Consider the following 13608-nt stretch of genomic DNA (forward strand, 5'->3'; position numbering starts at 1 on the left):
GGAATTTTTTGGTGACTTAAATACTTATTAATGTGAGATTTAATTGGATAAGAGAAAGTTTAGCTCATCTAAAAAGTCCCTGAGAAAAGAAATATATTTTTCATAGTAATTAGGTCTCAGTATTCTCATGTTGATTGATAAAGAAACACTAGCTACAAGCTTCCACGTTTCCATCCTTTAAATCAGAGAAGGAAAGGAAATCCAGGTTCTTCGGTTTGGCTTCAGCATGATCAGTGAACTCCCTGGTGGCTTTCAGTACTCTACACAATCAGTGGAGTTTCTCTAGTAACATACTATAGAAATGATCCCTGAAAGTATAGTCTTTGTTAATGGAATTTTTGAAGGGTATTGATTCTACAAATTGCTTTAGACAATACGGATATTTTCTTGATATTAATTCTGAAAATGCACAAGCATGAAATGTCTTTCCATCTTTTGATGTCTTCTTTAGTTTCTTCAAGTTTTTTAATTATCCATAGCAATGCTATACAAATTCACAAAGAATCACTGTCAGCTTCCTACAGTAAAACATACATACACCGCTCAGAGATAGGCAAGAAATGGTAGGAAACAGACATAAAATATAGACAAAATGTAGGGTAGGTAGCAACCACCCAATGCCCTATTTTTGTATCTGTCCTCCCTGAAGTGTTAGCTACCCCCAGCAAGAGGCCTTATTTTGAGAAAGAGATTTGATAGGTTTCAATAGGGGAGAAAAAAGGGAGGGATGACATTCAACAAAAAGCATGGTATTCATAACCTGACTTAAGGAATTGCAGACCCTTTGTAAAACTCCTTAATAATTACAAAAACAGCAACAATGATGATAAAAATGAGTGGGGCACCAGCAGGAATCCCCACTACTGAGGAGTCTAAGATCTGAGGATCGCAGTCAAAGCCAGCCTGGACATGAACGTTCACAGGACTCTTCAATTAACCACCAGAAAACTGGAAGTGGCTCTGTGGCTCAAAGTGGTACAATATTAGCTTAGAGCTGAAGTGTTCAGGGACAGGGCCCTGACTCAGGGCCCCACAACTAACTATAATAATAATGAACATGGAAAGAAGACATTTCATACTTTGGTTCTGGAAATGAATTTGTCCTTACAATGCAAATGCAGTTAGTTTTCTGTCACTTGAGTCAGGCCCAGTCTAAAACATTGTTTTACAAGTGGGGTCACCTATTATTATCCCAGGCCAATTTAGGCAATAATACTTCTAGCAATGTCTTTTCCACAGATGAGATTAAGGGAATAATTCACAACACTCTGCAGAAAGGATACAATCCCTATCATTGAGACTTCTCTCTGCCCTGCACCTAAAGTGAAATATTTCTAAAGTGATACTGCCTGTTTCATTTAAATCATATACCTTCAACTTCCAAAACATTCACAAGTGCTACATTATGGAGCTTTGTTCAGTATGTGATGGTATAATAGAAATATAATGTCAATGTTATTAAGGAGGCAATATTCCAAATTTAGAATAACCAAAAAATAACTGAAATAATAAGAGAGCAGCTAGCACACGCTGGATACATAACAAGCTTTTCTTGATTATATTCAGAGAGGTCTAATCATTTCCAAATATTAAAATTACTGCCTGGAATTTTGAAGAATTAGCACTTCCCTATAACTACATAGAGAGCAGGTTTCAGAAACTACTGAAACTACAGATGGCTATGACAAAAACTGTCTTACACTCTCCTGCGCATATAATTGGCAAATGCAACTCTTCCTACTTAAGTTTCACACTTACAAAACATGGACAAATAATAAAAGCCTAGTACACATGAGTTTGAAACACATCATGACACTGTTACACAAGAGCCATATAATGGGATGTAAACATGTTGAAGGGTATCAAGAACAGTTTAGAGCTCATACTTTAAACATGCACAAGCCCATCTGCTAGCGAATCTACCAGTTTCTGTTTCATCTACAGGAGGGATGAAAAGAATATGAGGAGAGTTGGGGACTGCTTAGTTGTAGAACCATTGCCTCTCAAAAAAAAGGTGTTACAACTATGTTCATTGCAGCACTATTTACCATAGCAAAGATATGGAACCAACCCAGATGTCCCTCAGTTGATGAGTGGATCAGCAAGATGTGGTATTTGTACACAATGGAATTCTATGCTGCTGTCAGAAAGAATGACATCGCCCCATTTGTTAAGAAATGGAAAGACTTAGAAAAAATCATATTAAATGAAGTAAGCCAGACTCAAAGGGAGATAGGCTCAATGGTTTCCTACATTTGTCATAATCAGTAGAAACCTTGGTCTCTCCTAGCAGAGATTGGCAATAGAGCAAAACCTAGATACATAAGGCCATATAGTAGGACGCTAAATGAAAGGACCTCCAGGATATAGAAACAAAAGCCATATAATAAGTAATTGTTGCCCTTAATGTACTATGCTACCTCTCATCTCTTTTGCTATCCCTTGATTATCTCATATTGTTACAGTATCTTACTTTGTTATGGGATACATTGTATATCTTTGTATTTGGTTATTTGAAATTGGATAGGGAAGGAGGAAAAGAAGATGAGAGGTGGGGGTGGAGGGGAGGGAAATGGGGACCAAGACATGAGAAAAGGTATCAATGTATGTGAATTAATGTACCTTCTATCTGGCAAATATAATGTAACCCTTCTATTAATTACAATAAAAAATATATGAAAAAAGGTGTTAGATTGATCTAAGATACAAGTCTAAGATACAAACAGAAGAGGACACTGGAAGTGAAGGAAGGGAAAGAAAGAAAAGAAAAGGGACAGAAATGAAGTTTGAAATGAATTTAAACCCAGAGGCCCATATTTAATCTTTCCTGATTTTATTTCCCCTCAGAATAAATAAGTACGATGTAATTATAATAGTGATCATGGAGTATTCGATCAGGCTCATGACAGTTTGAGTCCATAGTACTACTCTATGAATATTTACTCAGGTAGCTTTTATTCCCTTTCAATTCCAAGTATCTATCTTGCAACAAATATTCGGACTGCACCAAGGAAAATGGCAAGCAGAAAAAGCAACAAACAAAGTATCATCACAGGGAATAATCTGTGCATTTTCATGGTAACGATGGGTAGAAGACGGACTTGCCTGCGAGAAGGGGGTCCAAAACCTTCACTACCTCCCTCTCCTTCCTCACAGGTTGGTGGTCTCTAGCAAGGCATTCAGTGACAATTGTGATGGTTGTTGCAGACCCCTTTGTAATGGCAACTTTTCAAGTCACAATTAAAACCCATTTCGTCAAAATAAGTGCAGGTCCCCCTAAAACAGAATCTTCCAGGACCACAAAATTCACCATCCACTACCATACCCATTTCTGGCAGCTCTGCACCATAGTGTGCATCATAGCCGAAGCAATGGTGCGCAACTTGCTCTTACCGCACAGTCAGCTGGTGAAAAGTAGAGTGCTCGCCTCCCCCTGGAATACCAGACAGACCCCTGCAGTGTAGCAGGCCACACATGAAGCTATGCTGACCACATCTCACAAGCCCAGGTCCCCCTCGCTGGGACCTAACCCCACAGTTTCCAAATCAGTCACCAATCTTATTCAATTGTGTATAGCATTCTGCTGAATCATCTTTTACATTTTGTTTAAAAAGGGCTTGGCACTGCAAGTCACGGTCACTGCGGGTCAACTCATGCAAACAGATTTCAGAGAAAACGGAGTCCCATCTTGGATATAAAAGACATTAGGGCAGGGGCCGGGAGTTTGGCCTAGTGGATAAAGTGCCTGCCTAGCATGCACGAAGACTGGGGTTCGATTCCTTGGTACCACATACCTGGAAAAAAGCCGGAAGTGGTGCTGTGGCTCAAATGGTAGAGCTCTAGCCTTGAGAAAGTCCAAAGACAGGGCTCAAGCCCTGAGCTCAAGCCCAGGACTGGCAAAAAAAAAAAAAAGACATTAGGGCATTTCTCTGATTTTCCATTACATTATTCTGTCAGATCACAAATACCGCGATGTCTCTGCAAATCATCCCAGGGGGAGCAAATTGGCAGTCCTTGCAGCAGTCTCCGTCACTACATGTAGTTCCATTTGTGAACTTGCAGTCGGTCCCACAACACTATCACTGGCAAATTTTTGAAGGAACCACAGTCACAGTCCTCTGGTGTATGATCTTCTCTCCACAACAAGGGACTACGTAATGACAACTTTCATAGGAAACATTCAGCTCCCACCGACAAATGTCCCTTTTTGAAATTCATGTGTGAATTTCTGGAAAAGAACAATTGCTAAATGTATCTTGAAGATTAGACACAAGAGTCATGAGAAAGTAGGTCCTTCGAAAACAAAACCAAGAAGGTATGTTGTGATAAACACCAAAAAGATGAGTTATGCATGTGCTGCTACAATTGAAGCCAAAAATATATGAAACCCGGTTGCAGTCACGAAAAACCCTAACACCAATCAAAAATTGCTCTAAGAAGAGTAAAATAATACTATCCTCCAATTGGTTGACCTGCTAAAACCATTGTAGCACTGTGAGGAAATCTGGGAGACACATTTGCTGTAAGCCATATTCTAAGGCTAGTTAAAAAATAAAACACAACACAAAAATCCAAACTAACAGCATCCACATCATCTCATAGTTAAAACACGCAAACATACATTATATCCAGTTGGTTTGTAAACGGTGTCTGCAATGTTATTCATAATCATTACATGCTCAAGGACAAAAGCCTGGTCATTGAAGTGAGTGATGTAGGAATTAGAAACGATGTACAACAACCGCACATCTTTTGGATGTCGCCTCCACAAATAATAGGTGCCTGCACTAGGGATTTCAGCAGGTTCAAATTCTTCAATGACTGGTTTCATTTCTCCCTCTCCAATGTGACACCTTCTGCTGGCCTCTCCTCCCTCTTCTGCCACGAGCATAGAAACCACATGCTCAAATCTGGAAGAGGTCTCCAGTGGTTTGATTTCATAAGTGAAGTCATCCACCTGTATCCTTCCCCGCAGACCTCCATGGCAGGTGTCCAGGGTGGCCAGGGATCCAGGAACCCCTTCCAGGTAGCTGTGGTAGTAACAGTCTCCAGGGATGAAGGGATAGTCCTCCTGCGTGCCTCCTTGGTCGCTGTCAGTAACAACAGGCAAATGCCTGGGCAGCAAGTTCTTCTTGAGCTTCATATGGAGCACGTGCCTTTGTCCCCGGAAGCGCATGCTGTAGGACAGCTGGTCTGGCATCTTACTTCCGTCCTTCTCTGGGGCACCTTCCTGGGAATGACAATTTCAGAGGATGTGAAGCGCCATCCGGGTGGGCCATAGGAGCAGCAGACAGGGGACAGGAGTGTCCAGAGAACAGGCAGGGAGAGAACTGCAGGCAGGAGGCCCTGGGCCCAGGCAGACCTCATGAGGAAGGGAGGTCTGGGCCAAAGCAGATGCAGCCAGATGTAATGCCTAAGACATCAAGATTCCCATCAGGCTGGCCAGGAGCAGTGCAGACTGAGGCTGAAGGCTTTCACCAGCTCCTGAGGTGTAAAGGGAGGGTTAGCCTATTACATAACAATGCTGGCTTCCTCAGTGATGTATGTAGAGGGGGTGGGGCTGCCCTAGGGAAGAAAAACATAGGGTGAGAGAAAGGAGCTCTTGGGAAAGTGGCATAGATTGAATCTGAAAATGCTATGGCCTGAAGGAAAGCCACAGGGAGGAAACACTTTTGTGGGTTCAGGGCAGTTTTACATCAGATAGGACTGCTTTTACAAAAGCCATGTGAGAAAAAGATTCTTTTATGGTTCAATAAGGATTGATTGGGGATTTAAGACAGAAACCCTAAATAACAATGGGCATGTGGATGCTCCTTTCTGGAATGTTTAGAAGACAAATAGTATTCATAGAAACTGAACCTAGCTTGCAGTCTTGTTACAATACTAAAGAGCGATGATAAGACACCTTGTTTGTACAACAAGGGTTGCTTCTCATGATCAACCTATTTGATGATAGACAGATCCAATTCCTGTCTTAGGAAGTTATACCTAGCTACAAACTCATCTGTGGATGTGCACAGCACCTTTATTTCTACCTTTCCTGCATCAACTGGAATCTTCAGCACCCAGCCTTTAACAGGTGATAGGAACAGAATTGGGTCTCAGCATATATCCGATAAGCCAAGTGTTCGAATGCTGTAGAGTGTCTGATGGGTTCAATTTCATAATTGAGGCCACTTATGTGTAACACTCCCCGAAAGCCTCCAAAACAGATGCTGAAAACTACCAAAGACTCCCGGGCTCCTTCCACATAACCATGGTAGTAACAGTCTCCAGGGATGAAGGGGTGGTCCTCATGGAGAGCATGCTGTTCTGTGTAGGTGAACACAGGGAGGTCTGGGGAAACCAATTGCTTCTTGGGCCTCATGTGGACATTGTGCCTGTGGCCCTCCAATTGCAGGCTGTATGAGAGCCCACCTTGGAGTCTCTGCACCTCTGCCCCTGGTGGTCACTTTCAAGGGAATCACCACTTCAGGGGCACTCAGGTATTGAGTGGCCCCAGCCTGGGAGAGGCCAGAAGGGAACAAGAGGCACTGCAAGTCAGAGCAGCACAAGAGAGACTGTCAGGGGTGCTCCAGTCTTCACAGCCACCATTATGGAGCCATCTTTCCACAGCAGAAGAGGACAGAAAATGAGGCCCTTCTGTTCAGACTCTTCCCCTTGAGGTACTGAGTGCAGCACTGACCTTTATGCAACTGTGTCCTGACACATCATAGCTAGGGTGCTGGAAATGAAATAAAGAGAAGGGTGGGGTCAGTCATAAGACTAAGGAAACTGGAGGAGAAAAAGGATGGAGTGTCTTCAGAAAGGAATTTGAAAATTCATGTAGCTTATGGGCCTTGAGAAGAGAATCTCTGTCTTCTTTGAACAAGGTATTACCATGACAGTTGTTTTAAGAATTCTCGGGAGTCATCTGGGTGTGGTGGCTCATGCCTGTAATCCTACCTACTCAGGAGGCTGAGATCTGAGCAGCATGGTTCAAAGCCAACCTGGGCACCAAAGACCATGAGACACTTATCTCCAATTAATCACTAAACTATGGGAAGTGGGAGTGAGGCAATAGCCTTGATCTGAAAAGCTCAGGGATAGCACCCAGGCCCATAGTCCAAGCCCCATGACCCACAAAAAAAAAAAGAATTCTAGGGAAACCTCTCAATGTTTGCTTAAATAGATATATCAACACTTGTGTAAGTGAAGAAGTTCTGTGTTCACCATGCATCCTGGCTGGGATTGTATCCATTTATCTCCTTAACTCATCAAAACACAAACCAAAAAAAGACTCTCATATATCAGGAATTTAGCCCAGTGTTAGCATTCTCTCCTAGCACCCACAGAGCCCTGGGTTTGATTCCTCAGTACCGTATAAACAGAAGGAGTGAGAAGTGGTGCTGTAGCTCAAGTGGCAGAGTGCTAGCCTTGAGCAAAAATGGTCCAAGGACAGTGCCCAGCCCCAGAATTTAACCCCCAAGACTGGAAAGGTGAAAAAAACCCTGCAAGGTATTTTGTTAAATATTAAGAAAAGGAAGTCATTCTTTCTGATGGCAGCATAAAATTCCATTATGTATAAATACCACGTCTTGTTGAACCAATCATCTACTGAGGGGCATCTGGGTGGGTTCCATATCTGAGCTATGGTAAATTATGCTGCAGTGAACATCGTTGTGCTAGTAGCTTTAGTATGGTTTTGTTTCTGGACATAAAATTCTTTTTTTATACTATCAATAATACAAAAAAGTAAAATATTTTAATTAAAGGAAAATAGATTTTGAGGTTTCACAGTAGAAATTATAACAAAGAATTCCCATAAGGTTAGCAAATTAAAAAGAAAGTTAAAAAACTATAACTTATGTCAATCCTTGGGTTTGGTTATTTGAAATTGGATATGGAAGGGGGGAAAACCAAGTTGGGGGGTAGGTGGAGGGGGGGGGTAATGGGGACCAAGACATGTGAAAGGGTATCAATATATGTGAATTAGTGCACCTTCTATCTGGCAAATATCATGTAACGCTTTTATTAATTACAATAAAAAATAAATAAAAATAACAAAACAATTTTTAAAAAAGCAAGTTAAAAAAACTATACTTATGCCAGCCCTTGGGAAACTGAGGCAAGAGACAGGAAGTTGGAAGCCAGTCTGCACTACATATGAAATCTCGACTCAAAACCAACACAAAACAGAGTAACTTTAGAAAGAATATATTATTATAGCCAGGTGCCTGTGGTTCATGCCTGTAATCTTAGCTACTCAAGAGGATGATATCTGAGCATCAACATTCAAAGCCCTCCTGGGCACTAAAGTCCAAAAGACGTTTTTTTCTATTGTTGGGATCATGTATAGAGTGGTGACAGTTACAATTGCCAGATAGCAGGTACATTACTTCTCATACATTGATACCCTTTCTCAAGTTTTTGTCCCCATTTCCCTTCCCCCTTTTCCTCCCAATCATCTTGTTTCCCCCTTCCTTTCCTATTTCAAATAATCAAGTAAATATATATGTAATATAGCAGATAACAAAGTCAGATACAGGAACATTATGGGGTTAATCATAAGGGCAAAAAAGAGAAATAACATAGTACATTAATAACAACATTCACACAAGACTAGAGTTCCTTTCATTTAGTCTCATCCTATATGACCTTATGTACCTAGGTATTGACCTATTGTAAACCTCTGCTAGGAGAGTCTTAGATGTGTACTAATTATTACAAAGGAGGGAAACCATGGAGCCTATGTGCCTTTGAGTCTGGCTTACTTCACTTACTATGAATTTTTTTCCAAGTCTTTCCATTTTCTTACGAATGGAGAAATGCCATTCTTTCTGATGGCAGCATCGAATTCCATTGTGTACAAACACCACATCTTCTTGATCCAATCATCTAGTGAGAGGCAACTGTGTTGGTTCCATATCTTTGCCATGGTCAATAATGCTGCAATGAACATCATTGTGCTAGTGGCGTTAGTATGTCCTTGTTTCTGGACATTTGGGTAAATGCCAAGGAGTGGAATTGCTGGGTCAAAGGGGAGCTCTATGTTTAATCTTTGAGGAATAGCCATACTGCTTTCCATAGTGGCTCGACCAGTTTACAGTCCCACCAACAGTGTAGTAGCCATCCCTCTTGCCACATCCCACCAGCATCGGTTGTTATGGGATTTTTTGATGATGGCCCTTCTATCTGGAGTGAGGTGGAATCTCAGAGTTCTTTTGATTTGCATTTCTTCAGGTGTCTAAGGCCATTCTTATTTCCTCTTCAAAGAAGTCTCTCTTTAAGTCTTTAGCCCACCTTTGAATGGGTTGTTTCTTTGAAGATTTGTTTTGAAGAGATTCAATTTTTTGAGCTGTTGATATATTTCAGATATGAGGCCCTTGTCTGTTGTATGGCGAGTGAAGCTCTACTCCCACTCTGTGGGCTTTCTATTTAACCTGCTAGCTATGTCCTTTGCCATAAAGAAGGTCTGTACTTTAGTGCAGTTCCATTTGTCCAAATTTTCTTTAATTTATTGTGTTTGGAGGTCTTTATTAAGAAAATTGAGACCTATGCCAAGGAGACCTAGTGTATCTCCTATTCCTTCTTTTTTTTTAAATTTTTTTTATTGTAATTAGTAAAAGGGTTACATGATATTTGCCAGATAGAAGGTGCATTAATTCACATACATTGATACCCTTTCACATGTCTTGGTACCCATTTCCCTCCCCCCTCCTATTCCTTCTTGTAACAAAGTTTTCAGGGTATCTGCTTTTACCTCAAGGAAGTCCTAGAGACTGTCATCTCCAATGAACCACCAGAAAACTGGAAGTGGCATGGTGGCTCCAGTAATAGAGCCCTAGCCCTAAGCTGAAGAGCTCAGGGCCGACACCCAGAGATCAAGTCACATGATGGACTGAAAAAAAAGAGAATATATTATAAATTGTGTCAGTAATTATTACCAATATCAAAAAGGTTCAACTTTTGTGAAGTCTAGAGATTTTCCTGTTTTCAATTTATAATTTGGTGTGACTTCTTCCTTTTGCTAAGAAAGTTTGCTTTAGGAATTATGCATTTGTAATTTTCATTCTTTTTCTTAAAGTGAAAATCATTTTGTAGATGGTTTAGGTTTAAAAATGAAGTTCCATATCTCTGAGTGTGGTAAACAAATTGGTCATAGTAAAGGCTCTTGTTTCTTTCTTTCTTTTTTTTTCTTTCTTTCTTTTTTTTTCTTTCTTTCTTTTTTTCTTTCTTTCTTTTTGGGTCAGTCTTGGGGCTTAAACTCAGGGCTTGAGCACCGTCCTTGGGCTTTCTCAAGCCTTGTGCTCCACCACTTGAGCCATATCACCACTTTTGGCTTTTTCTATGTATGTGGTCCCAAGGAATTGAACCCAACTTTTCATGCATGCTAGGGAAGACTTCTTACCTCTAGCCCAAATTCCCAAACATAAACCGAGTTTCTTACAAGAGCATAGTTTGTTTTTTTTGTTTTTTGTTTTTTTTTTTTTACTGCAACTTAATCATGCTAATCTGAGAAGCCTTAAATAGAAGATACAAAAGATCAGGATATCTAATCAGGTAATCATCTTATCTTTTCTTAACTGATGTTTCCTTTATCCTAATTCAGGCTCCTCTATATCTCCATACATCTTCCCTGTGCCCTGTGGAGTCTTCCTTTGAGGATAAAAAGAGAGGAACACAGAAGGAGGGAGGAGACAGGGAGAGAATACAACTCAATCTTTATTTCCCTGTTAAGTAATGTGTCCTATAACTATCTACCTAGCATGTTAAACTGAAGTTTCAAGAAAAATTACTACTTACTAGAAGGCTCATTTGTAAAATGCCTTTCTCAAAGCCTTATATAACATATGGTCCAGTATCAAGGATCCTTATTCTATTTACATCATTTAAACTAGAAAATCTGACCCCATGAGTGTACTGGAGTATAACCACTCTATCACTCTCACAGAAACTTCAAAGTCCTTAGCACCAACTAAATAAAATTCTCCACCCAAATCTTGCATTCAGTCTGCTTAATGTCAGCAAGTAAACAGATAATCTAAACACCAGAAAGGTTGATATTTCATTTTCTTTAATTCTTGCAATATACATTCAATACAATTCAGCTGACTCAAAGAAAGATAACCTGAAATAGAGTGAGATACTTAGAGATTTTTTTTCTGTAACAATAATGATTTTTTTTCTTGGCCACAATAACAATGAAAACCAGCCGGATGTCAATGGCTTACACCTGTAATCCCAGCTATTCAGCAGGCTAAGATCTGAGGGTTGCAGTTCAGCACCAGCCTGGACATGAAGGCCTGTGAGACTCTTATCTCCAATTAACCACCAGAAAACTGGAAGTGGCGCTGTGGCTCAAAGTGGTACACTGCTAGCCCTGAGCTGAAGAGTTCAGGAGTAGGGCCCCAGGCAAGAGTTCAACCCCTAAGACAGACAAAAATAATAATGAAAATGAAAAGGCATTTCATACTTTGATTCTAGAATTAGTCCTTATAGTTGCTAATGCAGTTATGTGTCAGTTGAGTCAGGCCAGTCCTTTTTCCTTTAGTTTTTTTCTTTTCAAGTGGGGTCACCTGTTACTATCCCAGGCCAATTTAGATTATGGTAACTTCTCACAACTTCTTTTTTTTTTTTTTTTTACCAATCCAGGGTCTTGAAGTCAGTCCTGGGGCTTAAACTCAGGGCCTTGGATACTACTTTGTTCAAGGCTAGTGCTCTGCCTCTTGAGCCCCATTGCCATATCTGGCTTTTTCTGTGTATGTGGTACCAGGCCTTCCTGCATGGTAGGTGAGCTCTCTACAACTAGGATTCACTCCTGGCCTCTAGCAACACCTTTTCCACAGATGAGATTAAGAGAATAATCCAGAACACTCAGCACAAAGGCTACAACCCAATCACTGAGACTTCTCTCTGCCCCCAACACAAAATAAACTGTTTTTAAAATGATACTGCCTGTTGGGGGCCGAAAATTTGGCCTAGTGGTACAGTGCTTGCCTAGCATGCAGGAAGACCCAGGTTCGATTTCTTGGTACCCCACATACATAGGAAAAAAAGCCGGAAGTGGTGCTGAGATTCAAGTGGTAGAGTGCTAGCCTTCAGAAAGTCCGAGGATAGTGCTCAAGGCATGAGATCCAGCCCAGGACTGGCAAAAAAAAAAAAAAAGATACTGCCTGCTTCAGTTCACTTGAATCATATGCCTTCAAACATCCAAAGCATTAGGAACTGTTATATAATTGACCATAGTTCAGTATGTGATGGTTTAACAGAGATATGTCAATGACATTATGGAGGCAATATTCCAAATTTAGAATAACTAAAAAAATAATACTCCAACTATTAAGACAGCAGCCAATTTCCTTAGACCTGTCATCAATTTTCATTATGTCCACAGGGTGAAATCATTTCTATTTAATATAGTACTTGAAATAATAGAACATCTAACTTTCCTATAACTACGTAGTCAGCAGGTGTCAGAATCACTATGGAAACTCCAGATGGCCATAACAAAAGTTTCTTACAAGCAGGACATTTCCATGGTGGTAGAGTGCTTGACAGGGAATGATAGTGTAGTCTCAGGGGCCTCTTCTCCCACAGCTTAGCTTGTAGTTTATCACTCCTGTTCTGAGGCTCATTTGGTCAAAGCAATAAACAGTGCTGGCCCAGGGCCCTTTCCCCCTGCCTCCTCCTTGGTTTAATATGTTCTCTCTCTCTGAAAAAGTGGTATGAGACACATAGATTAGGGCAGTAATTAGCTATCTTCCACCTGCCATGAAGAAACCCCTAATTCTGATGACCCCCCCAAGGGTTTCCATGTTCTCTGTGCCCCCTAAAATCTACACATTAAATAGGTCACCCCACAAGATAGCTGGCTCTTCTTCTCACATGAAGGTGAGAAGGGGGTCTTCTAGATCCTCCTGTTGGCAATAAACTTTGCTTTCTTCTAAGTAATTTGTGTACATGTGGTTTTCTGGAATGTTGCTTACAGTGCCTGCCAGGCATGCATGAAGACCGGGGTTCAAATCCTCGGTACCACATACATAGAAAAAGCTGGAAATGATGCTGTGGCTCAAGTGGTAGAATGCTAGTCTAGAGAAAGCACAAAGATATTGATCAGGCTCTGAGTTCATGCCCCCGGGCTGACCGGGGAAAAAAGTTTCTTACAATTACCATGCATATCACTGGCAAATGCCACTCTTCCTACTTATGTTTCACACTTACAAAACATGGACAAATACTCAAAGCAGTACACATGAGTTGGAAACACATCATGGCGCTGCTACACAAGTGCCATATAATGCGATGTAATCATGATGTATCAGGAACAGCTTAGAGCTCACACGTTAAACATGCATAGGCTCACCAACAGATAGCGAATGTACTAATTCCTGCTTCATCTACAGAGGGATGAAAGGAATATGAGGAGAGTTTAGGGACTTCGTAGTTGTACAACCGTTGCCTCTCAAGAAAAGGTGCTAGGTTTGTCTAAGATACAAACAGAACAGGACTCTGGAGGGGAAGGAGGGAAAAGGAAGGGGAACAAAGGAAAGGGGTGAGGAGGGAAAAGAGAAGTGTGGTGAAGCAAGGAGATAAATGAAACAAAAATGAAGTTTGAAATGAATTTAA

General features: G+C 40.8%; 4 pseudogenes; all 4 read right to left on the reverse strand.

Moving 5' to 3' along the window:
• Positions 1 to 161: 161 nt before the first annotated feature.
• On the reverse strand, positions 162 to 324 carry LOC150054624 (small nucleolar RNA U3; annotated as a pseudogene).
• A 2523-nt stretch (positions 325 to 2847) lies between these two features.
• LOC150054625 (disintegrin and metalloproteinase domain-containing protein 29-like) lies at positions 2848 to 3941 on the reverse strand (annotated as a pseudogene).
• Positions 3942 to 3945: 4 nt separating this feature from the next.
• LOC150054626 (disintegrin and metalloproteinase domain-containing protein 21-like) lies at positions 3946 to 9137 on the reverse strand (annotated as a pseudogene).
• On the reverse strand, positions 4013 to 5495 carry LOC150054627 (disintegrin and metalloproteinase domain-containing protein 21-like; annotated as a pseudogene).
• Positions 9138 to 13608: the final 4471 nt, after the last annotated feature.

The sequence above is a fragment of the Megascapheus bottae genome, chromosome 14 (genome assembly GCF_031878675.1).
Source record: "Megascapheus bottae isolate mThoBot1 chromosome 14, mThoBot2.hap1, whole genome shotgun sequence".
NCBI lineage: Eukaryota > Metazoa > Chordata > Mammalia > Rodentia > Geomyidae > Megascapheus > Megascapheus bottae.